The following is a 27,976-nucleotide window of genomic DNA, read 5'->3' on the forward strand; positions in this document are numbered from 1 at the left end:
TGTGTGTGTTTCCTATGCAGATCCTAAGCCCAGTGTCACATGCAAGTAGGAGGAGTAAGAAGGGTTCCTGGCAAATCCGGGTTATGGATTGCATTTAAAAAGGCCCTGTGGGAGTGCAATGGGCCCCTGTCTTGCTGCTTAGCAATAATGGTATGGGTTTAGGTTCTGCTGTGTGTACTGGTGGTTGACTGCCCCCCAGCCCAGAGTGTGCATGGAAAATTGTCTGGCAGCCTCCCTGACAGCAAGCAGTGATAGTGCCCATGAAGGGGACCTTGTTGGGCCCGCCCCTTTCACGGTTATCGCTTCTCGGCCTTTTGGCTAAGATCAAGTGTAGTATCTGTTCTTATCAGTTTAATATCTGATACGTCCCCTATCTGGGGACCATATATTAAATGGATTTTTGAGAACGGGGGCCGATTTCGAAGCTTGCTTCCGTCGCCCTATGCATTGACCCGATATGGCAGTATCTTCGGGTACAGTGCACCACCCCCTTACAGGGTTAAAAAGAAAGATTCCTACTTTCATTGCTACCTGCTTGCTGGCTAGCCAGCTAGCCAGCCCTGTGGGCCTTGCTGCTGCTGCTGCTGCTGCAGCCAAAAAACAAAAGGTGGTGCTGCTGCTGCTTCTGCTGCTTCTGCTTGTGTCTGGCCGCTGTTGGAGCGTCCAGGCACAGGACTTCTGCTGCTGCTGACTAAATGGCCTCCTTAATTGGATCATTTGAGTAGCCAGCACACCTGTGCAGGTAGGGCATGACATGATAGGCAGCTGCCTTGATAGCGGGTGGGTGCTGAATGTTCCTAATTGACAAAATAAGATTAATGCTTATGAAGAAATATAAAATCTCATCCCTTCCCCAATATCGCGCCACACCCCTACCCCTTAATTCCCTGGTTGAACTTGATGGATGTTACGCCTAGCGCTCCGGGTCCCCGCTCCTCCCCGGAGCGCTCACGGCGTCTTTCTCCCTGCAGCGCCCCGGTCAGTCCCGCTGACCGGGAGCGCTGCACTGTCTTGGCCGTTGGGGATGCGATTCGCACAGCGGGACGCGCCCGCTCGCGAATCGCATCCCAGGTCACTTACCCGTCCCGGTCCCCTGCTGTCATGTGCTGGCGCGCGCGGCTCCGCTCTCTAGGGCGCGCGCGCGCCAGCTCTCTGAGACTTAAAGGGCCAGTGCACCAATGATTGGTGCCTGGCCCAATTAGCTTAATTGGTTCCCACCTGTTCCCTGGCTATATCTAGTCTCCTCCCTTGCACTCCCTTGCCGGATCTTGTTGCCTTGTGCCAGTGAAAGCGTTTAGTGTTGTCCAAAGCCTGTGTACCTGAACTTCTGCTACCCTTCCTGACTACGAACCTTGCCGCCTGCCCCCGACCTTCTGCTACGTCTGACCTTGCCTCTGCCTAGTCCTTCTGTCCCACGCCTTCTCAGCAGTCAGCGAGGTAGAGCCGTTGCTAGTGGATACGACCTGGTTGCTACTGCCGCAGCAAGACCATCCCGCTTTGCGGCGGGCTCTGGTGAAAACCAGTAGCCTCTTAGAACCGGTCCACTAGCACGGTCCACGCCAATCCCTCGCTGACACAGAGGATCCACTACCTGGAAGCCGAATCGTGACAGTAGATCCGGCCATGGATCCCGCTGAGGTGCCGCTGCCAAGTCTCGCTGACCTTACCACGGTGGTCGCTCAGCAATCGCAGCAGATTGCCCAACAAGGACAGCAGCTGTCGCAGTTGACCGCCACGTTACAGCAACTTCTGCCTCTGCTACAGCAGCAACCATCTCCTCCGCCAGCTCCTGCACCTCCTCCGCAGCGAGTGGCCGCTCCTAGCCTCCGCTTGTCCCTGCCGGACAAATTTGATGGGGACTCCAGACTCTGCCGTGGATTTTTGTCTCAGTGTTCTCTGCATATGGAGATGATGTCGGACTTGTTTCCTTCAGAACGGTCTAAGGTGGCGTTCATAGTAAGCCTTCTCTCAGGAAAGGCCTTGTCTTGGGCCACACCGCTCTGGGACCGCAATGATCCTGCCACAGCCACAGTCCAGGCCTTCTTCACTGAACTCCGGAGTGTCTTCGAGGAGCCAGCCCGAGCTTCTTCTGCCGAGACTGCCCTGTTGAACCTGGTCCAGGGTAATTCTTCCGTTGGCGAGTATGCCGTACAATTCCGTACTCTTGCTTCAGAATTATCCTGGAATAACGAGGCTCTCTGCGCGACCTTTAAAAAAGGCCTATCCAGTCGCATCAAGGATGTGCTGGCCGCACGAGAGATTCCTGCCAATCTGCAAGAACTCATCCATCTAGCTACCCGCATTGACATGCGTTTTTCTGAGCGACACCAAGAGCTCCGCCAGGAAAAAGACTTAGATTTCTGGGCACCTCTCCCACAGTATCCGTTGCAATCTACGCCTGGGCCTCCCGCCGAGGAGGCCATGCAAGTGGATAAGTCTCGCCTGACCCAGGAAGAGGGGAATCGCCGTAGGGAAGAAAATCTCTGTCTTTACTGTGCCAGTACCGAGCATTTCTTGGTGGATTGCCCTATCCGTCCTCCACGCCTGGGAAACGCACGCACGCACCCAGCTCACGTGGGTGTGGCGTCTCTTGGTTCCAAGTCTGCTCATCCACGTCTCACGGTACCCGTGCGGATTTCTTCTTCAGCCAACTCCTCCCTCTCAGCCGTGGCCTGCTTGGACTCCAGTGCCTCTGGAAATTTTATTTTGGAGTCGTTTGTTAATAAATTCAGCATCCCGGTGACCCGTCTCGTCAAGCCGCTCTACATTTCCGCGGTCAACGGAGCCAGATTGGACTGCACCGTGCGTTACCGCACAGAGCCCCTCCTCATGTCTATTGGACCCCACCTTGAGAGGATTGAGATCTTCGTTCTCCCCGGCTGTACCTCTGAGGTCCTCCTCGGTCTGCCTTGGCTCCGGCTTCATTCCCCCACCATTGATTGGACCACCGGGGAGATCAGGAATTGGGACTCTGCCTGCCACAGGAAGTGCCTCTCCCCCCCTCCCAGTCCCGTCAGGCAAGCCTCTGTGCCTCCCCATGGTCCCCGTCCTGGTGTCACACTGCTCCGTGCCAGGCCTCGCCCTCTGCCCTCCCTCCCCATTCCCACTCCTGCTGTACTGCCTGCCGTTGAGGAAACCCCCCATTCTTTCCAGGTGTCCTCATCCCAGGGGAGGCAGTTACCGGACAAAGAGAAGGGGAAACCTAAGGGGGGGGGTACTGTTACGCCTAGCGCTCCGGGTCCCCGCTCCTCCCCGGAGCGCTCACGGCGTCTTTCTCCCTGCAGCGCCCCGGTCAGTCCCGCTGACCGGGAGCGCTGCACTGTCTTGGCCGTTGGGGATGCGATTCGCACAGCGGGACGCGCCCGCTCGCGAATCGCATCCCAGGTCACTTACCCGTCCCGGTCCCCTGCTGTCATGTGCTGGCGCGCGCGGCTCCGCTCTCTAGGGCGCGCGCGCGCCAGCTCTCTGAGACTTAAAGGGCCAGTGAAACAATGATTGGTGCCTGGCCCAATTAGCTTAATTGGTTCCCACCTGTTCCCTGGCTATATCTAGTCTCCTCCCTTGCACTCCCTTGCCGGATCTTGTTGCCTTGTGCCAGTGAAAGCGTTTAGTGTTGTCCAAAGCCTGTGTACCTGAACTTCTGCTACCCTTCCTGACTACGAACCTTGCCGCCTGCCCCCGACCTTCTGCTACGTCTGACCTTGCCTCTGCCTAGTCCTTCTGTCCCACGCCTTCTCAGCAGTCAGCGAGGTAGAGCCGTTGCTAGTGGATACGACCTGGTTGCTACTGCCGCAGCAAGACCATCCCGCTTTGCGGCGGGCTCTGGTGAAAACCAGTAGCCTCTTAGAACCGGTCCACTAGCACGGTCCACGCCAATCCCTCGCTGACACAGAGGATCCACTACCTGGAAGCCGAATCGTGACAATGGACATATGTCTTTTTTCGACCGTACTAACTATGTAACTATGTAACATAACATGGGGGGGTCTCCTGGCTGTTCACACAGGTGTGTCATTGCTGTACATTGACCATGCATTGCTTCTGTGGTATTGCAAAGGCAAAGACAAATGCTTCCAGCCATCCATTGCACTAATGGATTGGTCATCAGCTGGCTGTCTATGTCCCGCATCAATATAGACCAAAGTACAGAGGGTTAGGCTATGCTATAGTGCACCTACCTGATGCATCAGAAGGTGCGAGGCCCTTGCTAAATTCTGTGCACAGACTTTGAGATCTATGCTTTAGACTGTATCTAAACCTGCTCCAACATGGACTGACATTCTGGCCTACTTTCAGCCGATGCGACTTGTCTGTCGCTGAACAGTCGCTTTTTATGTATTCAGCACCTATGTATAATGTTGTAAAAATGCTCTAGAAGCTAAAGTCGCAGAAATGTCACACATATTTGGCCTGCAACTTTCTGTGCGACAAATTCAGACAGGAAAAATCAGTATAAATCCTTAGAAAATTATCCCCCAGTGTCTCCATCTGCTGGCGGTATTGAATAAGCATTGCTGCACTGATGGGGTATGCATTAGACGAAAAAAAAGAAGAAAAAGAAGAATAATACGCCCAGAAAAGAGGCGAAAAGGAGAAAAACGTAAAAAAACGTGAAAAAAAAGTAAGAGGAAGAGAAGGGAAAAAAAGGTGGAAATGGGTTTAAAAGTGATTTCGGCGGAGAAATATATATATATATATATATATATATATATATATATATATATATACGCGCACACACACACATATATATAAACGTAATCTCCGTTGAGATATTGCAGCCGCTGCTGTGTCCAGGCCCAGGAGCCTTAGCACTGTGCTGTGATGTCACTCAATACCACTGACATCACTAGGTGTAAACAACATCTCTCCTTTGCTGTGTATGTGACTATGGAGCTGTTTGGTGATGTCGTCTATTATGGCCTTCATAGAAGCAACAGGAGATTGTTGCATCCATCTAGAACCCTCAGAACTACAGTGCTATGATGTCACTCACTTCCACAGGCCTTGCAGAGTGTAAACAACAACAACCCAGCTTTGTTGTGTATGTAACCATAGGGATTGTGATGTCACCTAGAACCTTCACAGCAGCGACAGCTTTATGAGGAGCATCAGCACTGCTCTGCCTGAGCAGAACCATCACCGCCATAGGTTGTCAAATAACCCGGATTTAACCCACACAGGTAAGTCCAATGGGGTGCAGGCATGTCCTCTATGCTTACAGCTTCCCGTGGGTGTTGGTTTGATACCGTTTGGGGACAGCCAAGGAGGCATCTGCAGGCAACAAAGGTAGGTGTGTGCTTGTGTTTGTGTTTCCTATGCAGATCCTAAGCCCAGTGTCACATGCAAGTAGGAGGAGTAAGAAGGGTTCCTGGCAAATCCGGGTTATGGATTGCATTTAAAAAGGCCCCGTGGGAGTGCAATGGGCCCCTGTCTTGCTGCTTAGCAATAATGGTATGGGTTTAGGTTCTGCTGTGTGTACTGGTGGTTGACTGCCCCCCAGCCCAGAGTGTGCATGGAAAATTGTCTGGCAGCCTCCCTGACAGCAAGCAGTGATAGTGCCCATGAAGGGGACCTTGTTGGGCCCACCCCTTTCACGGTTATCGCTTCTCGGCCTTTTGGCTAAGATCAAGTGTAGTATCTGTTCTTATCAGTTTAATATCTGATACGTCCCCTATCTGGGGACCATATATTAAATGGATTTTTGAGAACGGGGGCCGATTTCGAAGCTTGCTTCCGTCGCCCTATGCATTGACCCGATATGGCAGTATCTTCGGGTACAGTGCACCACCCCCTTACAGGGTTAAAAAGAAAGATTCCTACTTTCATTGCTACCTGCTTGCTGGCTAGCCAGCTAGCCAGCCCTGTGGGCCTTGCTGCTGCTGCTGCTGCTGCAGCCAAAAAACAAAAGGTGGTGCTGCTGCTGCTTCTGCTGCTTCTGCTTGTGTCTGGCCGCTGTTGGAGCGTCCAGGCACAGGACTTCTGCTGCTGCTGACTAAATGGCCTCCTTAATTGGATCATTTGAGTAGCCAGCACACCTGTGCAGGTAGGGCATGACATGAAAGGCAGCTGCCTTGATAACGGGTGGGTGCTGAATGTTCCTAATTGACAAAATAAGATTAATGCTTATGAAGAAATATAAAATCTCATCCCTTCCCCAATATCGCGCCACACCCCTACCCCTTAATTCCCTGGTTGAACTTGATGGACATATGTCTTTTTTCGACCGTACTAACTATGTAACTATGTAACATAACATGGGGGGGTCTCCTGGCTGTTCACACAGGTGTGTCATTGCTGTACATTGACCATGCATTGCTTCTGTGGTATTGCAAAGGCAAAGACAAATGCTTCCAGCCATCCATTGCACTAATGGATTGGTCATCAGCTGGCTGTCTATGTCCCGCATCAATATAGACCAAAGTACAGAGGGTTAGGCTATGCTATAGTGCACCTACCTGATGCATCAGAAGGTGCGAGGCCCTTGCTAAATTCTGTGCACAGACTTTGAGATCTATGCTTTAGACTGTATCTAAACCTGCTCCAACATGGACTGACATTCTGGCCTACTTTCAGCCGATGCGACTTGTCTGTCGCTGAACAGTCGCTTTTTATGTATTCAGCACCTATGTATAATGTTGTAAAAATGCTCTAGAAGCTAAAGTCGCAGAAATGTCACACATATTTGGCCTGCAACTTTCTGTGCGACAAATTCAGACAGGAAAAATCAGTATAAATCCTTAGAAAATTATCCCCCAGTGTCTCCATCTGCTGGCGGTATTGAATAAGCATTGCTGCACTGATGGGGTATGCATTAGACGAAAAAAAAGAAGAAAAAGAAGAATAATACGCCCAGAAAAGAGGCGAAAAGGAGAAAAACGTAAAAAAACGTGAAAAAAAAGTAAGAGGAAGAGAAGGGAAAAAAAGGTGGAAATGGGTTTAAAAGTGATTTCGGCGGAGAATATATATATATATATATATATATATATATATATATATATATATATACGCGCACACACACACACATATATATAAACGTATTCTCCGTTGAGATATTGCAGCCGCTGCTGTGTCCAGGCCCAGGAGCCTTAGCACTGTGCTGTGATGTCACTCAATACCACTGACATCACTAGGTGTAAACAACATCTCTCCTTTGCTGTGTATGTGACTATGGAGCTGTTTGGTGATGTCGTCTATTATGGCCTTCATAGAAGCAACAGGAGATTGTTGCATCCATCTAGAACCCTCAGAACTACAGTGCTATGATGTCACTCACTTCCACAGGCCTTGCAGAGTGTAAACAACAACAACCCAGCTTTGTTGTGTATGTAACCATAGGGATTGTGATGTCACCTAGAACCTTCACAGCAGCGACAGCTTTATGAGGAGCATCAGCACTGCTCTGCCTGAGCAGAACCATCACCGCCATAGGTTGTCAAATAACCCGGATTTAACCCACACAGGTAAGTCCAATGGGGTGCAGGCATGTCCTCTATGCTTACAGCTTCCCGTGGGTGTTGGTTTGATACCGTTTGGGGACAGCCAAGGAGGCATCTGCAGGCAACAAAGGTAGGTGTGTGCTTGTGTGTGTGTTTCCTATGCAGATCCTAAGCCCAGTGTCACATGCAAGTAGGAGGAGTAAGAAGGGTTCCTGGCAAATCCGGGTTATGGATTGCATTTAAAAAGGCCCCGTGGGAGTGCAATGGGCCCCTGTCTTGCTGCTTAGCAATAATGGTATGGGTTTAGGTTCTGCTGTGTGTACTGGTGGTTGACTGCCCCCCAGCCCAGAGTGTGCATGGAAAATTGTCTGGCAGCCTCCCTGACAGCAAGCAGTGATAGTGCCCATGAAGGGGACCTTGTTGGGCCCGCCCCTTTCACGGTTATCGCTTCTCGGCCTTTTGGCTAAGATCAAGTGTAGTATCTGTTCTTATCAGTTTAATATCTGATACGTCCCCTATCTGGGGACCATATATTAAATGGATTTTTGAGAACGGGGGCCGATTTCGAAGCTTGCTTCCGTCGCCCTATGCATTGACCCGATATGGCAGTATCTTCGGGTACAGTGCACCACCCCCTTACAGGGTTAAAAAGAAAGATTCCTACTTTCATTGCTACCTGCTTGCTGGCTAGCCAGCTAGCCAGCCCTGTGGGCCTTGCTGCTGCTGCTGCTGCTGCAGCCAAAAAACAAAAGGTGGTGCTGCTGCTGCTTCTGCTGCTTCTGCTTGTGTCTGGCCGCTGTTGGAGCGTCCAGGCACAGGACTTCTGCTGCTGCTGACTAAATGGCCTCCTTAATTGGATCATTTGAGTAGCCAGCACACCTGTGCAGGTAGGGCATGACATGATAGGCAGCTGCCTTGATAGCGGGTGGGTGCTGAATGTTCCTAATTGACAAAATAAGATTAATGCTTATGAAGAAATATAAAATCTCATCCCTTCCCCAATATCGCGCCACACCCCTACCCCTTAATTCCCTGGTTGAACTTGATGGACATATGTCTTTTTTCGACCGTACTAACTATGTAACTATGTAACATAACATGGGGGGGTCTCCTGGCTGTTCACACAGGTGTGTCATTGCTGTACATTGACCATGCATTGCTTCTGTGGTATTGCAAAGGCAAAGACAAATGCTTCCAGCCATCCATTGCACTAATGGATTGGTCATCAGCTGGCTGTCTATGTCCCGCATCAATATAGACCAAAGTACAGAGGGTTAGGCTATGCTATAGTGCACCTACCTGATGCATCAGAAGGTGCGAGGCCCTTGCTAAATTCTGTGCACAGACTTTGAGATCTATGCTTTAGACTGTATCTAAACCTGCTCCAACATGGACTGACATTCTGGCCTACTTTCAGCCGATGCGACTTGTCTGTCGCTGAACAGTCGCTTTTTATGTATTCAGCACCTATGTATAATGTTGTAAAAATGCTCTAGAAGCTAAAGTCGCAGAAATGTCACACATATTTGGCCTGCAACTTTCTGTGCGACAAATTCAGACAGGAAAAATCAGTATAAATCCTTAGAAAATTATCCCCCAGTGTCTCCATCTGCTGGCGGTATTGAATAAGCATTGCTGCACTGATGGGGTATGCATTAGACGAAAAAAAAGAAGAAAAAGAAGAATAATACGCCCAGAAAAGAGGCGAAAAGGAGAAAAACGTAAAAAAACGTGAAAAAAAAGTAAGAGGAAGAGAAGGGAAAAAAAGGTGGAAATGGGTTTAAAAGTGATTTCGGCGGAGATATATATATATATATATATATATATATATATATATATATATATATACGCGCACACACACACATATATATAAACGTATTCTCCGTTGAGATATTGCAGCCGCTGCTGTGTCCAGGCCCAGGAGCCTTAGCACTGTGCTGTGATGTCACTCAATACCACTGACATCACTAGGTGTAAACAACATCTCTCCTTTGCTGTGTATGTGACTATGGAGCTGTTTGGTGATGTCGTCTATTATGGCCTTCATAGAAGCAACAGGAGATTGTTGCATCCATCTAGAACCCTCAGAACTACAGTGCTATGATGTCACTCACTTCCACAGGCCTTGCAGAGTGTAAACAACAACAACCCAGCTTTGTTGTGTATGTAACCATAGGGATTGTGATGTCACCTAGAACCTTCACAGCAGCGACAGCTTTATGAGGAGCATCAGCACTGCTCTGCCTGAGCAGAACCATCACCGCCATAGGTTGTCAAATAACCCGGATTTAACCCACACAGGTAAGTCCAATGGGGTGCAGGCATGTCCTCTATGCTTACAGCTTCCCGTGGGTGTTGGTTTGATACCGTTTGGGGACAGCCAAGGAGGCATCTGCAGGCAACAAAGGTAGGTGTGTGCTTGTGTGTGTGTTTCCTATGCAGATCCTAAGCCCAGTGTCACATGCAAGTAGGAGGAGTAAGAAGGGTTCCTGGCAAATCCGGGTTATGGATTGCATTTAAAAAGGCCCCGTGGGAGTGCAATGGGCCCCTGTCTTGCTGCTTAGCAATAATGGTATGGGTTTAGGTTCTGCTGTGTGTACTGGTGGTTGACTGCCCCCCAGCCCAGAGTGTGCATGGAAAATTGTCTGGCAGCCTCCCTGACAGCAAGCAGTGATAGTGCCCATGAAGGGGACCTTGTTGGGCCCGCCCCTTTCACGGTTATCGCTTCTCGGCCTTTTGGCTAAGATCAAGTGTAGTATCTGTTCTTATCAGTTTAATATCTGATACGTCCCCTATCTGGGGACCATATATTAAATGGATTTTTGAGAACGGGGGCCGATTTCGAAGCTTGCTTCCGTCGCCCTATGCATTGACCCGATATGGCAGTATCTTCGGGTACAGTGCACCACCCCCTTACAGGGTTAAAAAGAAAGATTCCTACTTTCATTGCTACCTGCTTGCTGGCTAGCCAGCTAGCCAGCCCTGTGGGCCTTGCTGCTGCTGCTGCTGCTGCAGCCAAAAAACAAAAGGTGGTGCTGCTGCTGCTTCTGCTTCTGCTTCTGCTTGTGTCTGGCCGCTGTTGGAGCGTCCAGGCACAGGACTTCTGCTGCTGCTGACTAAATGGCCTCCTTAATTGGATCATTTGAGTAGCCAGCACACCTGTGCAGGTAGGGCATGACATGATAGGCAGCTGCCTTGATAGCGGGTGGGTGCTGAATGTTCCTAATTGACAAAATAAGATTAATGCTTATGAAGAAATATAAAATCTCATCCCTTCCCCAATATCGCGCCACACCCCTACCCCTTAATTCCCTGGTTGAACTTGATGGACATATGTCTTTTTTCGACCGTACTAACTATGTAACTATGTAACATAACATGGGGGGGTCTCCTGGCTGTTCACACAGGTGTGTCATTGCTGTACATTGACCATGCATTGCTTCTGTGGTATTGCAAAGGCAAAGACAAATGCTTCCAGCCATCCATTGCACTAATGGATTGGTCATCAGCTGGCTGTCTATGTCCCGCATCAATATAGACCAAAGTACAGAGGGTTAGGCTATGCTATAGTGCACCTACCTGATGCATCAGAAGGTGCGAGGCCCTTGCTAAATTCTGTGCACAGACTTTGAGATCTATGCTTTAGACTGTATCTAAACCTGCTCCAACATGGACTGACATTCTGGCCTACTTTCAGCCGATGCGACTTGTCTGTCGCTGAACAGTCGCTTTTTATGTATTCAGCACCTATGTATAATGTTGTAAAAATGCTCTAGAAGCTAAAGTCGCAGAAATGTCACACATATTTGGCCTGCAACTTTCTGTGCGACAAATTCAGACAGGAAAAATCAGTATAAATCCTTAGAAAATTATCCCCCAGTGTCTCCATCTGCTGGCGGTATTGAATAAGCATTGCTGCACTGATGGGGTATGCATTAGACGAAAAAAAAGAAGAAAAAGAAGAATAATACGCCCAGAAAAGAGGCGAAAAGGAGAAAAACGTAAAAAAACGTGAAAAAAAAGTAAGAGGAAGAGAAGGGAAAAAAAGGTGGAAATGGGTTTAAAAGTGATTTCGGCGGAGAATATATATATATATATATATATATATATATATATATATATATATATATATATATATATATATATATACGCGCACACACACACACATATATATAAACGTATTCTCCGTTGAGATATTGCAGCCGCTGCTGTGTCCAGGCCCAGGAGCCTTAGCACTGTGCTGTGATGTCACTCAATACCACTGACATCACTAGGTGTAAACAACATCTCTCCTTTGCTGTGTATGTGACTATGGAGCTGTTTGGTGATGTCGTCTATTATGGCCTTCATAGAAGCAACAGGAGATTGTTGCATCCATCTAGAACCCTCAGAACTACAGTGCTATGATGTCACTCACTTCCACAGGCCTTGCAGAGTGTAAACAACAACAACCCAGCTTTGTTGTGTATGTAACCATAGGGATTGTGATGTCACCTAGAACCTTCACAGCAGCGACAGCTTTATGAGGAGCATCAGCACTGCTCTGCCTGAGCAGAACCATCACCGCCATAGGTTGTCAAATAACCCGGATTTAACCCACACAGGTAAGTCCAATGGGGTGCAGGCATGTCCTCTATGCTTACAGCTTCCCGTGGGTGTTGGTTTGATACCGTTTGGGGACAGCCAAGGAGGCATCTGCAGGCAACAAAGGTAGGTGTGTGCTTGTGTGTGTGTTTCCTATGCAGATCCTAAGCCCAGTGTCACATGCAAGTAGGAGGAGTAAGAAGGGTTCCTGGCAAATCCGGGTTATGGATTGCATTTAAAAAGGCCCCGTGGGAGTGCAATGGGCCCCTGTCTTGCTGCTTAGCAATAATGGTATGGGTTTAGGTTCTGCTGTGTGTACTGGTGGTTGACTGCCCCCCAGCCCAGAGTGTGCATGGAAAATTGTCTGGCAGCCTCCCTGACAGCAAGCAGTGATAGTGCCCATGAAGGGGACCTTGTTGGGCCCGCCCCTTTCACGGTTATCGCTTCTCGGCCTTTTGGCTAAGATCAAGTGTAGTATCTGTTCTTATCAGTTTAATATCTGATACGTCCCCTATCTGGGGACCATATATTAAATGGATTTTTGAGAACGGGGGCCGATTTCGAAGCTTGCTTCCGTCGCCCTATGCATTGACCCGATATGGCAGTATCTTCGGGTACAGTGCACCACCCCCTTACAGGGTTAAAAAGAAAGATTCCTACTTTCATTGCTGCCTGCTCACTGGCTAGCCAGCTAGCCAGCCCTGTGGGCCTTGCTGCTGCTGCTGCTGCTGCTGCAGCCAAAAAACAAAAGGTGGTGCTGCTGCTGCTTCTGCTGCTTCTGCTTGTGTCTGGCCGCTGTTGGAGCGTCCAGGCACAGGACTTCTGCTGCTGCTGACTAAATGGCCTCCTTAATTGGATCATTTGAGTAGCCAGCACACCTGTGCAGGTAGGGCATGACATGATAGGCAGCTGCCTTGATAGCGGGTGGGTGCTGAATGTTCCTAATTGACAAAATAAGATTAATGCTTATGAAGAAATATAAAATCTCATCCCTTCCCCAATATCGCGCCACACCCCTACCCCTTAATTCCCTGGTTGAACTTGATGGACATATGTCTTTTTTCGACCGTACTAACTATGTAACTATGTAACATAACATGGGGGGGTCTCCTGGCTGTTCACACAGGTGTGTCATTGCTGTACATTGACCATGCATTGCTTCTGTGGTATTGCAAAGGCAAAGACAAATGCTTCCAGCCATCCATTGCACTAATGGATTGGTCATCAGCTGGCTGTCTATGTCCCACATCAATATAGACCAAAGTACAGAGGGTTAGGCTATGCTATAGTGCACCTACCTGATGCATCAGAAGGTGCGAGGCCCTTGCTAAATTCTGTGCACAGACTTTGAGATCTATGCTTTAGACTGTATCTAAACCTGCTCCAACATGGACTGACATTCTGGCCTACTTTCAGCCGATGCGACTTGTCTGTCGCTGAACAGTCGCTTTTTATGTATTCAGCACCTATGTATAATGTTGTAAAAATGCTCTAGAAGCTAAAGTCGCAGAAATGTCACACATATTTGGCCTGCAACTTTCTGTGCGACAAATTCAGACAGGAAAAATCAGTATAAATCCTTAGAAAATTATCCCCCAGTGTCTCCATCTGCTGGCGGTATTGAATAAGCATTGCTGCACTGATGGGGTATGCATTAGACGAAAAAAAAGAAGAAAAAGAAGAATAATACGCCCAGAAAAGAGGCGAAAAGGAGAAAAACGTAAAAAAACGTGAAAAAAAAGTAAGAGGAAGAGAAGGGAAAAAAAGGTGGAAATGGGTTTAAAAGTGATTTCGGCGGAGAAATATATATATATATATATATATATATATATACGCGCACACACACATATATATAAACGTATTCTCCGTTGAGATATTGCAGCCGCTGCTGTGTCCAGGCCCAGGAGCCTTAGCACTGTGCTGTGATGTCACTCAATACCACTGACATCACTAGGTGTAAACAACATCTCTCCTTTGCTGTGTATGTGACTATGGAGCTGTTTGGTGATGTCGTCTATTATGGCCTTCATAGAAGCAACAGGAGATTGTTGCATCCATCTAGAACCCTCAGAACTACAGTGCTATGATGTCACTCACTTCCACAGGCCTTGCAGAGTGTAAACAACAACAACCCAGCTTTGTTGTGTATGTAACCATAGGGATTGTGATGTCACCTAGAACCTTCACAGCAGCGACAGCTTTATGAGGAGCATCAGCACTGCTCTGCCTGAGCAGAACCATCACCGCCATAGGTTGTCAAATAACCCGGATTTAACCCACACAGGTAAGTCCAATGGGGTGCAGGCATGTCCTCTATGCTTACAGCTTCCCGTGGGTGTTGGTTTGATACCGTTTGGGGACAGCCAAGGAGGCATCTGCAGGCAACAAAGGTAGGTGTGTGCTTGTGTGTGTGTTTCCTATGCAGATCCTAAGCCCAGTGTCACATGCAAGTAGGAGGAGTAAGAAGGGTTCCTGGCAAATCCGGGTTATGGATTGCATTTAAAAAGGCCCCGTGGGAGTGCAATGGGCCCCTGTCTTGCTGCTTAGCAATAATGGTATGGGTTTAGGTTCTGCTGTGTGTACTGGTGGTTGACTGCCCCCCAGCCCAGAGTGTGCATGGAAAATTGTCTGGCAGCCTCCCTGACAGCAAGCAGTGATAGTGCCCATGAAGGGGACCTTGTTGGGCCCGCCCCTTTCACGGTTATCGCTTCTCGGCCTTTTGGCTAAGATCAAGTGTAGTATCTGTTCTTATCAGTTTAATATCTGATACGTCCCCTATCTGGGGACCATATATTAAATGGATTTTTGAGAACGGGGGCCGATTTCGAAGCTTGCTTCCGTCGCCCTATGCATTGACCCGATATGGCAGTATCTTCGGGTACAGTGCACCACCCCCTTACAGGGTTAAAAAGAAAGATTCCTACTTTCATTGCTACCTGCTTGCTGGCTAGCCAGCTAGCCAGCCCTGTGGGCCTTGCTGCTGCTGCTGCTGCTGCAGCCAAAAAACAAAAGGTGGTGCTGCTGCTGCTTCTGCTGCTTCTGCTTGTGTCTGGCCGCTGTTGGAGCGTCCAGGCACAGGACTTCTGCTGCTGCTGACTAAATGGCCTCCTTAATTGGATCATTTGAGTAGCCAGCACACCTGTGCAGGTAGGGCATGACATGATAGGCAGCTGCCTTGATAGCGGGTGGGTGCTGAATGTTCCTAATTGACAAAATAAGATTAATGCTTATGAAGAAATATAAAATCTCATCCCTTCCCCAATATCGCGCCACACCCCTACCCCTTAATTCCCTGGTTGAACTTGATGGACATATGTCTTTTTTCGACCGTACTAACTATGTAACTATGTAACATAACATGGGGGGGTCTCCTGGCTGTTCACACAGGTGTGTCATTGCTGTACATTGACCATGCATTGCTTCTGTGGTATTGCAAAGGCAAAGACAAATGCTTCCAGCCATCCATTGCACTAATGGATTGGTCATCAGCTGGCTGTCTATGTCCCGCATCAATATAGACCAAAGTACAGAGGGTTAGGCTATGCTATAGTGCACCTACCTGATGCATCAGAAGGTGCGAGGCCCTTGCTAAATTCTGTGCACAGACTTTGAGATCTATGCTTTAGACTGTATCTAAACCTGCTCCAACATGGACTGACATTCTGGCCTACTTTCAGCCGATGCGACTTGTCTGTCGCTGAACAGTCGCTTTTTATGTATTCAGCACCTATGTATAATGTTGTAAAAATGCTCTAGAAGCTAAAGTCGCAGAAATGTCACACATATTTGGCCTGCAACTTTCTGTGCGACAAATTCAGACAGGAAAAATCAGTATAAATCCTTAGAAAATTATCCCCCAGTGTCTCCATCTGCTGGCGGTATTGAATAAGCATTGCTGCACTGATGGGGTATGCATTAGACGAAAAAAAAGAAGAAAAAGAAGAATAATACGCCCAGAAAAGAGGCGAAAAGGAGAAAAACGTAAAAAAACGTGAAAAAAAAGTAAGAGGAAGAGAAGGGAAAAAAAGGTGGAAATGGGTTTAAAAGTGATTTCGGCGGAGAAATATATATATATATATATATATATATATATATATATATATATATACGCGCACACACACACATATATATAAACGTATTCTCCGTTGAGATATTGCAGCCGCTGCTGTGTCCAGGCCCAGGAGCCTTAGCACTGTGCTGTGATGTCACTCAATACCACTGACATCACTAGGTGTAAACAACATCTCTCCTTTGCTGTGTATGTGACTATGGAGCTGTTTGGTGATGTCGTCTATTATGGCCTTCATAGAAGCAACAGGAGATTGTTGCATCCATCTAGAACCCTCAGAACTACAGTGCTATGATGTCACTCACTTCCACAGGCCTTGCAGAGTGTAAACAACAACAACCCAGCTTTGTTGTGTATGTAACCATAGGGATTGTGATGTCACCTAGAACCTTCACAGCAGCGACAGCTTTATGAGGAGCATCAGCACTGCTCTTCCTGAGCAGAACCATCACCGCCATAGGTTGTCAAATAACCCGGATTTAACCCACACAGGTAAGTCCAATGGGGTGCAGGCATGTCCTCTATGCTTACAGCTTCCCGTGGGTGTTGGTTTGATACCGTTTGGGGACAGCCAAGGAGGCATCTGCAGGCAACAAAGGTAGGTGTGTGCTTGTGTGTGTGTTTCCTATGCAGATCCTAAGCCCAGTGTCACATGCAAGTAGGAGGAGTAAGAAGGGTTCCTGGCAAATCCGGGTTATGGATTGCATTTAAAAAGGCCCCGTGGGAGTGCAATGGGCCCCTGTCTTGCTGCTTAGCAATAATGGTATGGGTTTAGGTTCTGCTGTGTGTACTGGTGGTTGACTGCCCCCCAGCCCAGAGTGTGCATGGAAAATTGTCTGGCAGCCTCCCTGACAGCAAGCAGTGATAGTGCCCATGAAGGGGACCTTGTTGGGCCCGCCCCTTTCACGGTTATCGCTTCTCGGCCTTTTGGCTAAGATCAAGTGTAGTATCTGCATTTGGTCTGGTCGGAAGGTGTCTGTGGTACCCCGCTTCTCGGCCTTGGGGGATTGTCTCTCCTTATGGAGGGACTTCACCCCCTTGCTGCTATTGGGGAGCGGGCTTAGTCCACAGACAACGGGTTGCGATCCCCCTGTCTCTGGGACCTTGTGTCTCAGAAGGCATTTTCGGTACGTTGAGCGTTACCTGTAGCTTCGGAAGCACCTAGGGTACCCCCGACCTCTGCCTTGGGTAAGGGTTCCGCTTTTATAGCGGGATTCCGAGCCCCTGCTGCTATTGGGGAAGGGGCTTAGTCCCTGGGTGTGGAAGATGCCGTTCTCCTGGGCTTTCCCCTCTGGGGAAATGTCGATGCGAAATACCATCCGCATAGAGGTGTCGGAGAGCCATCGTCAGTTGAAGAACCTCCGCTTCATTGCGGAGGTGATTCTTCTTGACTACTTCCGCCTCAATAGGGAGGACATCCTGTGTCTAAATGACCAGGAAAGCCGTGGCCTGTATACCGTCACCTTCACGGCCACGGCGTGTTGCGATAACATCTATGCAACCTTGTCTGGTGCGGACCAGAGGGACGATCGACTCGACGGTCTTTCGTTCCAGTTCCTCTATGGTGAGGAACATATACCGTTGGTGGTGGCTATGCACAGCCCTCATGTGACCACGGAGGATATAGCCACTTTTCTTCGACGATACTGCGAAGAGGTGCGATTCGCAAACAAAATCTTGAACTCCGTGCGGTTCTGGAACGGCAAGAGGAAGTTCTGGGTCAAGCTCCGTAAGGATCCCGGTGGTATTGGGGGTCTTTGCCATCCGCCCCCAAATTTTGCCATCGGGAGAGTTCGGGGCTTCCTGTTCTATCCTCAAATGCCTATGTATTGCCGAAATTGCTTGAGGTTTGGCCACACCCAGGAGACCTGCGGCGCGGAGCGTGTGATTCGCTGCAATAGGTGTGGCCAAGAAGGTCACATAGCCTCAAGATGTAGCCATACGATAAGGTGCAACCTCTGCGGAGAGGAAAATCACAATTTTAATTCCTGTCCCCATAAAGCAAAAACTACGATGGGTGGGTCAAGGCTGGGCCCACCCAAAGAGGGGACAGGACAAAAGACGTCCTTTTTTAAGATGCCCAAACCCCAGATGGCAGGTACTGATGGGTCCAGGCCCAAGACCTCTGGTGCTCCATCGGGGGGCCCACCGGTGGTAGTGCTAGGGGGAGGCCATGGGGATTCCACGAAGCCCGGGCGGGTGATCGAGTTTACTGCCCGGGAAATTGAAAGACGTCGATCGACTTCCTACCTGGCTCAAGAGCCCGCCAAAACTTCTGAAGGGGGCTCACCTGTGGCGGGTGGCAGCCGACGGGCCTCGGTGGGGGCAGAGGTGGACCCAAAATTGCAGCATAAGCCAGGTACTGGCTTGGCCCAGGGTCGCCCTGCTCCGGACGAAGAGGCCCCGGTGAAAGCCCGCCGGAAGGGGAGCCAGGTGGCCAGGTCTGAGCCCGGTCCTGTTACTCCGCCTATACAGGACAGGGCCAAGAAGACAAGTGGCGCCAAACCAGGGTTTGCTGCCCCGCCAGCAGTGGACCCGGTGGGTAAAACTGGCCATCGTCGATCGATGGGGAAGTTGGAGCAACAGTCCTCAGCAACGCTTGCTGGGGAACAAGCGATGAAAACTTCCCAAGGTAGCGGCAAAGGTTCCGGAAAAGAGGCCTCACAGGCCCCTGTGCAGCAGTTCCAGTCGTCAAAAGATGAAAGAAGACGCAGATCCATCAGCCGGGGGCCAGAGATTACATCGAGTGAGAGCAACACAGAGGATATGGACAGCAGTGTGACATTTAAAAGACAAAGAGAAGAAGAAGAGGAAGACATTCAAAGGAAAGCGGCGTGCCGTAGTTCGGACGAGAGCGAGCTCAGGGTCGGGGCATCATCGATCTCAAGCTCCGACCCTCAGAACATCAAGGAGCTGATGACCCCGCAGGCGGGGGATGACGGTACGCAGCTTATTATTGACTTTGATTCTCCAAGCACGGACTCTCCATAAACTATGCCTATCCCTGTAAAAATTGCCTCACTCAATGTGAGGTCTTTAAAGAGCCCTGATCGCAGGGCTGCTTTATTTTCTTATCTAGAGACATGTGACTTTGACCTTTGCCTGCTACAAGAATGTGGAATCCCTAGTAAAATGGACTATAAAGACTTAAAAGAAGACTGGAAGCTGGGCCCATCCATATGGTCCGGTGCAAATGACTGTCGTTCTGTGGGTGTTGGGCTGCTCTGCCGAGGCCAGTCCTTTTCTATTCATACAGTAACTGAGATTGTGCCTGGCAGAGCTCTTTTAATTCATCTATATTTTAATGGACTTTTAATTCGTGTTTTAAATGTGTATGCCCCTCCTGATAAACAGGAGCGGGCAGAACTATTTGAAATTTTACCACTGTTTTGTGTTGGGTCTTCCCCCCTGCTGGTGGGAGGTGATTTTAACTGCATACGTGATGGGGAACACCGGCAGGGTGGGGATATTAATCGTAAAGACCGCACTTCTTACCTGCTTAAAAATTTTATTGATGATTTTAATTTGAAAGATTGCTGGAAGGATCTCTTGCCGGAGGACCCGGGCGCCACATGGTCCAATGGAAGAGTGAGCTCCAGAATCGATTTTATTTTTTCCTCTAGAGCTTTTAAACCCCTGAAATGCACGCTCGAGCAGAATATCTTCTCTGATCATAAGCTCCTCTTGGTGGGCCTGGAGCTAGAGGGGGAGCAAAAAGCAAAAAGGGGCCTCTGGAGATTAAACACCACACTCCTAGAGGACCCTGAGATAAAAGAGGAGTTTGTGCGGACCTACCAATGCTGGCAATCACAAAGAAAACCCTACGAGCCTATGCTGCACTGGTGGGAGGGCACCAAATCTAAAATCAGATTTTTTTTTATCAAAGCAGGTAAGAAGAAGGCAAAAATGGAAAAACAGTGGTTTTATGTTCTTAACATGCGTTTAAATGTACTTTTTAAATTGAAAGAAGCTGGTATGGATGTAGAAAATGATATTTTAAACCTTAAAACTGAAATAAAACATGCCATAGAAAAGAAAGGGAAACAAATCATTTTTAACTCACATGTGCAGCACCTGGAGGAGGGCGAGAAATGTTCCCGTTTCTTTTTTAAAAAAGTGATGAATAGGAGGGATATCATCCAAAACCTTGAGGGTGAATCCACTCCAAAAGGCATGTTAGATGCAGTTTTTAACTTCTACCAGCTTCTTTTTAATAAGAAAGATCTTAATCCATCCTTTTTAGAACATGTTCTTAATTCCCTTGATTTTAAGCTAGATGTTTTAGACCAGGAGGTTTTATCCCGTGATCTTAACTTAGATGAACTTTTATTTGTTTTTAAAAGTTTTTCTAGTGGGAAGGCCCCTGGGGAAGATGGTTTACCCATCGAATTTTATTTAGCTTTTTGGGATATTTTAAAGGATGATATGGTTTTATTGTATAAAGAAACTTTTATTGTTAATGAACTTCCCCCTTCCTGGAGGAGGGGGATTGTATCATTACTTTTTAAAAAGGGTGAAAAAGATATGCTAAAAAATTGGCGCCCCATCACACTTTTAAATGTCGATTATAAAGTTTTAGCCAAGTTATTAGCTGTCCGTTTTAAACCTTTTATTCATAAATTAATTCACCCAAATCAGGTTTGTGGGGTACCTGGAAGGTCTATAGCTGAATCCCTAAATATTTTAAGAGATGTTTTATGGTATTTTAAGGATAGAAATCAAACTGTAGCAATTTTATCCTTAGACTTTGAAAAAGCCTTTGATAGGGTCTCCCATGAATACCTGTTTTTAGTTCTTAAAAAGATGGCAGTGCCTGAAACGATTTTAAGCCGAATCATGCTTTTATACCGATCCTGTTTTAGTCAAGTCTCTGTTAATGGCTTTTTAACCAGCGGTGTTCCTCTTTTATCAGGTGTCAAACAGGGCTGCCCCCTGTCCCCACTCCTTTTTATTTGCGCAATCGAACCACTGATGGCCCTCCTCAGAAAAGACCGGGTAGTAAGAGGCGTACCGATACCTGGTGGAGGAGGGACCCATCTAAAGGTGTTGGGGTACATGGATGATGTCACCATACTGTGCCCGGACTCTCCATCCATGAGGGGGGCATTGAGGAACACCAGCTATTTCTGCGAGGTCTCTGGTTTTAAGCTAAACACAGATAAATGTGACTGTTTTTATATTGGCTCCTGGGATTCATCCATCACCCCAGGAGTTACAATGCAACAGGATCAAATTAAAGTTTTAGGTATTGTTTTTAACCAGGTCAATGATGGGAGCCCTAACTGGGATTCAGCTATAGCTAAGATGGAGAAGAAGATTTTAATGTGGAATCTTAGAAACTTTACCATGGAGGGGAAGATTTTAATAAAAAAGATGGTTTTACTCCCTATTATGCTATACATTGCCATGGTATTTCCTCCATCTATTTTATACATTAAAAAAGTAACTAGAATTGTTTTTACTTTTTTATGGGGTTCAAAAATGGAGAAATTAAAGCGTGATTTTATGTACAAAAGTAAAGATAATGGCGGGAAAGATGTTCCTAACCTTTTTACTTTCTTTTACATAAAGTATTTCTGTTTCTGTTTTAAAATTATTAAATCCGATGGCATTTTTAGCTGCTTTTTAAGGTACGCTGCGGGCATGGTTTTTAAAAGATGGTTGCGCATCCCTCTGAACGCTCCGGTGCTTCTGTGTCCCCCAAAACATTATGTGGTGTTGGAAAAGACAGTCAGGCTCCTAGGTCTCCAAGATTTGGAGCCTGACATACTGGGGGACCAGAGAAAGGTATCAAAGGTCCTCAGGCGGAGTGAGGTTACCCTGGCAGTGTCCAATTTCACACAGGCAAGATCCAAAAAGGTATGGCGGAACGTGTACGGGAAGTTTCTGGCGAATGTACACAGGGATCTTGCCTGGGCAATCGTCCACCAGTGCCTCCCTACTCGTGAGTTCCAGCACAGGCGAGGACTGGTGGCGAGAGCCAAGTGCCCGAGAGATGGCTGCGGAGTGGACGAAACGGTGCTGCACATATTTTGGAACTGCCCTTTTGCACGGGAGCTTTGGAGGAAGGTAGGCCCACTTTTGAAGTGGGCCTGCGGCCTAAAAGATTTTAATCACGAATGTGTCTTTTACGGTCTTTTTAACTGCCCCAATTTTAAACAGCAGATGATCTGCTGGATGATTATTAATTGTTTTAAAAATGCCATCTGGAAAGTTAGGAACATCTTACTTTTTAAACATGATTTTATTGATGTTAAAAACTGTATAAAGCTGGCCCTGAGTGAGATGTACATCTATTACCTAAGAGACAAGAAACAGTTGGGGGCCAGCGAGGCAGCATCCATGTGGTGTCTGCCTCTATGGAACGAAATAACAATATAATCAGTTTTTATGACATTGGTATAATGTTTTATCCTGCCATTTTTATTTTTTCTCCTTTTATTACTGGTTTTATTATTTGTATTTTAAAACTTTTGTGAACCTTTTATTATTTTGCATTTTAAATTTTGTATGGTTTCTTATTTATTCAATAAAATTTTGTTGAAACCTTATCTGTTCTTATCAGTTTAATATCTGATACGTCCCCTATCTGGGGACCATATATTAAATGGATTTTTGAGAACGGGGGCCGATTTCGAAGCTTGCTTCCGTCGCCCTATGCATTGACCCGATATGGCAGTATCTTCGGGTACAGTGCACCACCCCCTTACAGGGTTAAAAAGAAAGATTCCTACTTTCATTGCTACCTGCTTGCTGGCTAGCCAGCTAGCCAGCCCTGTGGGCCTTGCTGCTGCTGCTGCTGCTGCAGCCAAAAAACAAAAGGTGGTGCTGCTGCTGCTTCTGCTGCTTCTGCTTCTGCTTGTGTCTGGCCGCTGTTGGAGAGTCCAGGCACAGGACTTCTGCTGCTGCTGACTAAATGGCCTCCTTAATTGGATCATTTGAGTAGCCAGCACACCTGTGCAGGTAGGGCATGACATGATAGGCAGCTGCCTTGATAGCGGGTGGGTGCTGAATGTTCCTAATTGACAAAATAAGATTAATGCTTATGAAGAAATATAAAATCTCATCCCTTCCCCAATATCGCGCCACACCCCTACCCCTTAATTCCCTGGTTGAACTTGATGGACATATGTCTTTTTTCGACCGTACTAACTATGTAACTATGTAACATAACATGGGGGGGTCTCCTGGCTGTTCACACAGGTGTGTCATTGCTGTACATTGACCATGCATTGCTTCTGTGGTATTGCAAAGGCAAAGACAAATGCTTCCAGCCATCCATTGCACTAATGGATTGGTCATCAGCTGGCTGTCTATGTCCCGCATCAATATAGACCAAAGTACAGAGGGTTAGGCTATGCTATAGTGCACCTACCTGATGCATCAGAAGGTGCGAGGCCCTTGCTAAATTCTGTGCACAGACTTTGAGATCTATGCTTTAGACTGTATCTAAACCTGCTCCAACATGGACTGACATTCTGGCCTACTTTCAGCCGATGCGACTTGTCTGTCGCTGAACAGTCGCTTTTTATGTATTCAGCACCTATGTATAATGTTGTAAAAATGCTCTAGAAGCTAAAGTCGCAGAAATGTCACACATATTTGGCCTGCAACTTTCTGTGCGACAAATTCAGACAGGAAAAATCAGTATAAATCCTTAGAAAATTATCCCCCAGTGTCTCCATCTGCTGGCGGTATTGAATAAGCATTGCTGCACTGATGGGGTATGCATTAGACGAAAAAAAAGAAGAAAAAGAAGAATAATACGCCCAGAAAAGAGGCGAAAAGGAGAAAAACGTAAAAAAACGTGAAAAAAAAGTAAGAGGAAGAGAAGGGAAAAAAAGGTGGAAATGGGTTTAAAAGTGATTTCGGCGGAGAAATATATATATATATATATATATATATATATATATATATATATATATACGCGCACACACACACATATATATAAACGTATTCTCCGTTGAGATATTGCAGCCGCTGCTGTGTCCAGGCCCAGGAGCCTTAGCACTGTGCTGTGATGTCACTCAATACCACTGACATCACTAGGTGTAAACAACATCTCTCCTTTGCTGTGTATGTGACTATGGAGCTGTTTGGTGATGTCGTCTATTATGGCCTTCATAGAAGCAACAGGAGATTGTTGCATCCATCTAGAACCCTCAGAACTACAGTGCTATGATGTCACTCACTTCCACAGGCCTTGCAGAGTGTAAACAACAACAACCCAGCTTTGTTGTGTATGTAACCATAGGGATTGTGATGTCACCTAGAACCTTCACAGCAGCGACAGCTTTATGAGGAGCATCAGCACTGCTCTGCCTGAGCAGAACCATCACCGCCATAGGTTGTCAAATAACCCGGATTTAACCCACACAGGTAAGTCCAATGGGGTGCAGGCATGTCCTCTATGCTTACAGCTTCCCGTGGGTGTTGGTTTGATACCGTTTGGGGACAGCCAAGGAGGCATCTGCAGGCAACAAAGGTAGGTGTGTGCTTGTGTGTGTGTTTCCTATGCAGATCCTAAGCCCAGTGTCACATGCAAGTAGGAGGAGTAAGAAGGGTTCCTGGCAAATCCGGGTTATGGATTGCATTTAAAAAGGCCCCGTGGGAGTGCAATGGGCCCCTGTCTTGCTGCTTAGCAATAATGGTATGGGTTTAGGTTCTGCTGTGTGTACTGGTGGTTGACGGCCCCCCAGCCCAGAGTGTGCATGGAAAATTGTCTGGCAGCCTCCCTGACAGCAAGCAGTGATAGTGCCCATGAAGGGGACCTTGTTGGGCCCGCCCCTTTCACGGTTATCGCTTCTCGGCCTTTTGGCTAAGATCAAGTGTAGTATCTGTTCTTATCAGTTTAATATCTGATACGTCCCCTATCTGGGGACCATATATTAAATGGATTTTTGAGAACGGGGGCCGATTTCGAAGCTTGCTTCCGTCGCCCTATGCATTGACCCGATATGGCAGTATCTTCGGGTACAGTGCACCACCCCCTTACAGGGTTAAAAAGAAAGATTCCTACTTTCATTGCTACCTGCTTGCTGGCTAGCCAGCTAGCCAGCCCTGTGGGCCTTGCTGCTGCTGCTGCTGCTGCAGCCAAAAAACAAAAGGTGGTGCTGCTGCTGCTTCTGCTGCTTCTGCTTGTGTCTGGCCGCTGTTGGAGCGTCCAGGCACAGGACTTCTGCTGCTGCTGACTAAATGGCCTCCTTAATATGATCATTTGAGTAGCCAGCACACCTGTGCAGGTAGGGCATGACATGATAGGCAGCTGCCTTGATAGCGGGTGGGTGCTGAATGTTCCTAATTGACAAAATAAGATTAATGCTTATGAAGAAATATAAAATCTCATCCCTTCCCCAATATCGCGCCACACCCCTACCCCTTAATTCCCTGGTTGAACTTGATGGACATATGTCTTTTTTCGACCGTACTAACTATGTAACTATGTAACATAACATGGGGGGGTCTCCTGGCTGTTCACACAGGTGTGTCATTGCTGTACATTGACCATGCATTGCTTCTGTGGTATTGCAAAGGCAAAGACAAATGCTTCCAGCCATCCATTGCACTAATGGATTGGTCATCAGCTGGCTGTCTATGTCCCGCATCAATATAGACCAAAGTACAGAGGGTTAGGCTATGCTATAGTGCACCTACCTGATGCATCAGAAGGTGCGAGGCCCTTGCTAAATTCTGTGCACAGACTTTGAGATCTATGCTTTAGACTGTATCTAAACCTGCTCCAACATGGACTGACATTCTGGCCTACTTTCAGCCGATGCGACTTGTCTGTCGCTGAACAGTCGCTTTTTATGTATTCAGCACCTATGTATAATGTTGTAAAAATGCTCTAGAAGCTAAAGTCGCAGAAATGTCACACATATTTGGCCTGCAACTTTCTGTGCGACAAATTCAGACAGGAAAAATCAGTATAAATCCTTAGAAAATTATCCCCCAGTGTCTCCATCTGCTGGCGGTATTGAATAAGCATTGCTGCACTGATGGGGTATGCATTAGACGAAAAAAAAGAAGAAAAAGAAGAATAATACGCCCAGAAAAGAGGCGAAAAGGAGAAAAACGTAAAAAAACGTGAAAAAAAAGTAAGAGGAAGAGAAGGGAAAAAAAGGTGGAAATGGGTTTAAAAGTGATTTCGGCGGAGAAATATATATATATATATATATATATATATATATATATATATATATACGCGCACACACACACATATATATAAACGTATTCTCCGTTGAGATATTGCAGCCGCTGCTGTGTCCAGGCCCAGGAGCCTTAGCACTGTGCTGTGATGTCACTCAATACCACTGACATCACTAGGTGTAAACAACATCTCTCCTTTGCTGTGTATGTGACTATGGAGCTGTTTGGTGATGTCGTCTATTATGGCCTTCATAGAAGCAACAGGAGATTGTTGCATCCATCTAGAACCCTCAGAACTACAGTGCTATGATGTCACTCACTTCCACAGGCCTTGCAGAGTGTAAACAACAACAACCCAGCTTTGTTGTGTATGTAACCATAGGGATTGTGATGTCACCTAGAACCTTCACAGCAGCGACAGCTTTATGAGGAGCATCAGCACTGCTCTGCCTGAGCAGAACCATCACCGCCATAGGTTGTCAAATAACCCGGATTTAACCCACACAGGTAAGTCCAATGGGGTGCAGGCATGTCCTCTATGCTTACAGCTTCCCGTGGGTGTTGGTTTGATACCGTTTGGGGACAGCCAAGGAGGCATCTGCAGGCAACAAAGGTAGGTGTGTGCTTGTGTGTGTTTTTCCTATGCAGATCCTAAGCCCAGTGTCACATGCAAGTAGGAGGAGTAAGAAGGGTTCCTGGCAAATCCGGGTTATGGATTGCATTTAAAAAGGCCCCGTGGGAGTGCAATGGGCCCCTGTCTTGCTGCTTAGCAATAATGGTATGGGTTTAGGTTCTGCTGTGTGTACTGGTGGTTGACTGCCCCCCAGCCCAGAGTATGCATGGAAAATTGTCTGGCAGCCTCCCTGACAGCAAGCAGTGATAGTGCCCATGAAGGGGACCTTGTTGGGCCCGCCCCTTTCACGGTTATCGCTTCTCGGCCTTTTGGCTAAGATCAAGTGTAGTATCTGTTCTTATCAGTTTAATATCTGATACGTCCCCTATCTGGGGACCATATATTAAATGGATTTTTGAGAACGGGGGCCGATTTCGAAGCTTGCTTCCGTCGCCCTATGCATTGACCCGATATGGCAGTATCTTCGGGTACAGTGCACCACCCCCTTACAGGGTTAAAAAGAAAGATTCCTACTTTCATTGCTACCTGCTTGCTGGCTAGCCAGCTAGCCAGCCCTGTGGGCCTTGCTGCTGCTGCTGCTGCTGCAGCCAAAAAACAAAAGGTGGTGCTGCTGCTGCTTCTGCTGCTTCTGCTTGTGTCTGGCCGCTGTTGGAGCGTCCAGGCACAGGACTTCTGCTGCTGCTGACTAAATGGCCTCCTTAATTGGATCATTTGAGTAGCCAGCACACCTGTGCAGGTAGGGCATGACATGATAGGCAGCTGCCTTGATAGCGGGTGGGTGCTGAATGTTCCTAATTGACAAAATAAGATTAATGCTTATGAAGAAATATAAAATCTCATCCCTTCCCCAATATCGCGCCACACCCCTACCCCTTAATTCCCTGGTTGAACTTGATGGACATATGTCTTTTTTCGACCGTACTAACTATGTAACTATGTAACATAACATGGGGGGGTCTCCTGGCTGTTCACACAGGTGTGTCATTGCTGTACATTGACCATGCATTGCTTCTGTGGTATTGCAAAGGCAAAGACAAATGCTTCCAGCCATCCATTGCACTAATGGATTGGTCATCAGCTGGCTGTCTATGTCCCGCATCAATA

The 27,976-nt window shown here is 47.4% G+C and overlaps 9 non-coding genes and 1 pseudogene across 9 annotated transcripts; all 10 read left to right on the top strand.

The window, feature by feature from the left end:
• The first annotated feature begins 298 nt into the window (after positions 1 to 298).
• Positions 299 to 489, top strand: LOC130309537 (U2 spliceosomal RNA). Its single transcript, XR_008858200.1, has one exon. It is a non-coding gene; the product is annotated as a U2 spliceosomal RNA (small nuclear RNA).
• A 5,110-nt stretch (positions 490 to 5,599) lies between these two features.
• On the top strand, positions 5,600 to 5,790 carry LOC130309538 (U2 spliceosomal RNA). Its single transcript, XR_008858201.1, has one exon. It is a non-coding gene; the product is annotated as a U2 spliceosomal RNA (small nuclear RNA).
• Positions 5,791 to 7,879: 2,089 nt separating this feature from the next.
• On the top strand, positions 7,880 to 8,070 carry LOC130309539 (U2 spliceosomal RNA). The gene has a single exon (XR_008858202.1). It is a non-coding gene; the product is annotated as a U2 spliceosomal RNA (small nuclear RNA).
• A 2,086-nt stretch (positions 8,071 to 10,156) lies between these two features.
• Positions 10,157 to 10,347, top strand: LOC130309540 (U2 spliceosomal RNA). The gene has a single exon (XR_008858203.1). It is a non-coding gene; the product is annotated as a U2 spliceosomal RNA (small nuclear RNA).
• A 2,112-nt stretch (positions 10,348 to 12,459) lies between these two features.
• Positions 12,460 to 12,650, top strand: LOC130309541 (U2 spliceosomal RNA). The gene has a single exon (XR_008858204.1). It is a non-coding gene; the product is annotated as a U2 spliceosomal RNA (small nuclear RNA).
• A 2,073-nt stretch (positions 12,651 to 14,723) lies between these two features.
• Positions 14,724 to 14,914, top strand: LOC130309542 (U2 spliceosomal RNA). Its single transcript, XR_008858205.1, has one exon. It is a non-coding gene; the product is annotated as a U2 spliceosomal RNA (small nuclear RNA).
• Positions 14,915 to 17,000: 2,086 nt separating this feature from the next.
• LOC130309601 (U2 spliceosomal RNA) lies at positions 17,001 to 17,218 on the top strand (annotated as a pseudogene).
• Positions 17,219 to 22,607: 5,389 nt separating this feature from the next.
• LOC130309584 (U2 spliceosomal RNA) lies at positions 22,608 to 22,793 on the top strand. Its single transcript, XR_008858244.1, has one exon. It is a non-coding gene; the product is annotated as a U2 spliceosomal RNA (small nuclear RNA).
• A 2,094-nt stretch (positions 22,794 to 24,887) lies between these two features.
• Positions 24,888 to 25,078, top strand: LOC130309543 (U2 spliceosomal RNA). Its single transcript, XR_008858206.1, has one exon. It is a non-coding gene; the product is annotated as a U2 spliceosomal RNA (small nuclear RNA).
• A 2,086-nt stretch (positions 25,079 to 27,164) lies between these two features.
• Positions 27,165 to 27,355, top strand: LOC130309544 (U2 spliceosomal RNA). Its single transcript, XR_008858207.1, has one exon. It is a non-coding gene; the product is annotated as a U2 spliceosomal RNA (small nuclear RNA).
• The last annotated feature ends 621 nt before the right edge of the window (positions 27,356 to 27,976 follow it).

Source organism: Hyla sarda, unplaced genomic scaffold, assembly GCF_029499605.1.
Source record: "Hyla sarda isolate aHylSar1 unplaced genomic scaffold, aHylSar1.hap1 scaffold_153, whole genome shotgun sequence".
In the NCBI taxonomy this organism is placed as follows: Eukaryota; Metazoa; Chordata; class Amphibia; order Anura; family Hylidae; genus Hyla; species Hyla sarda.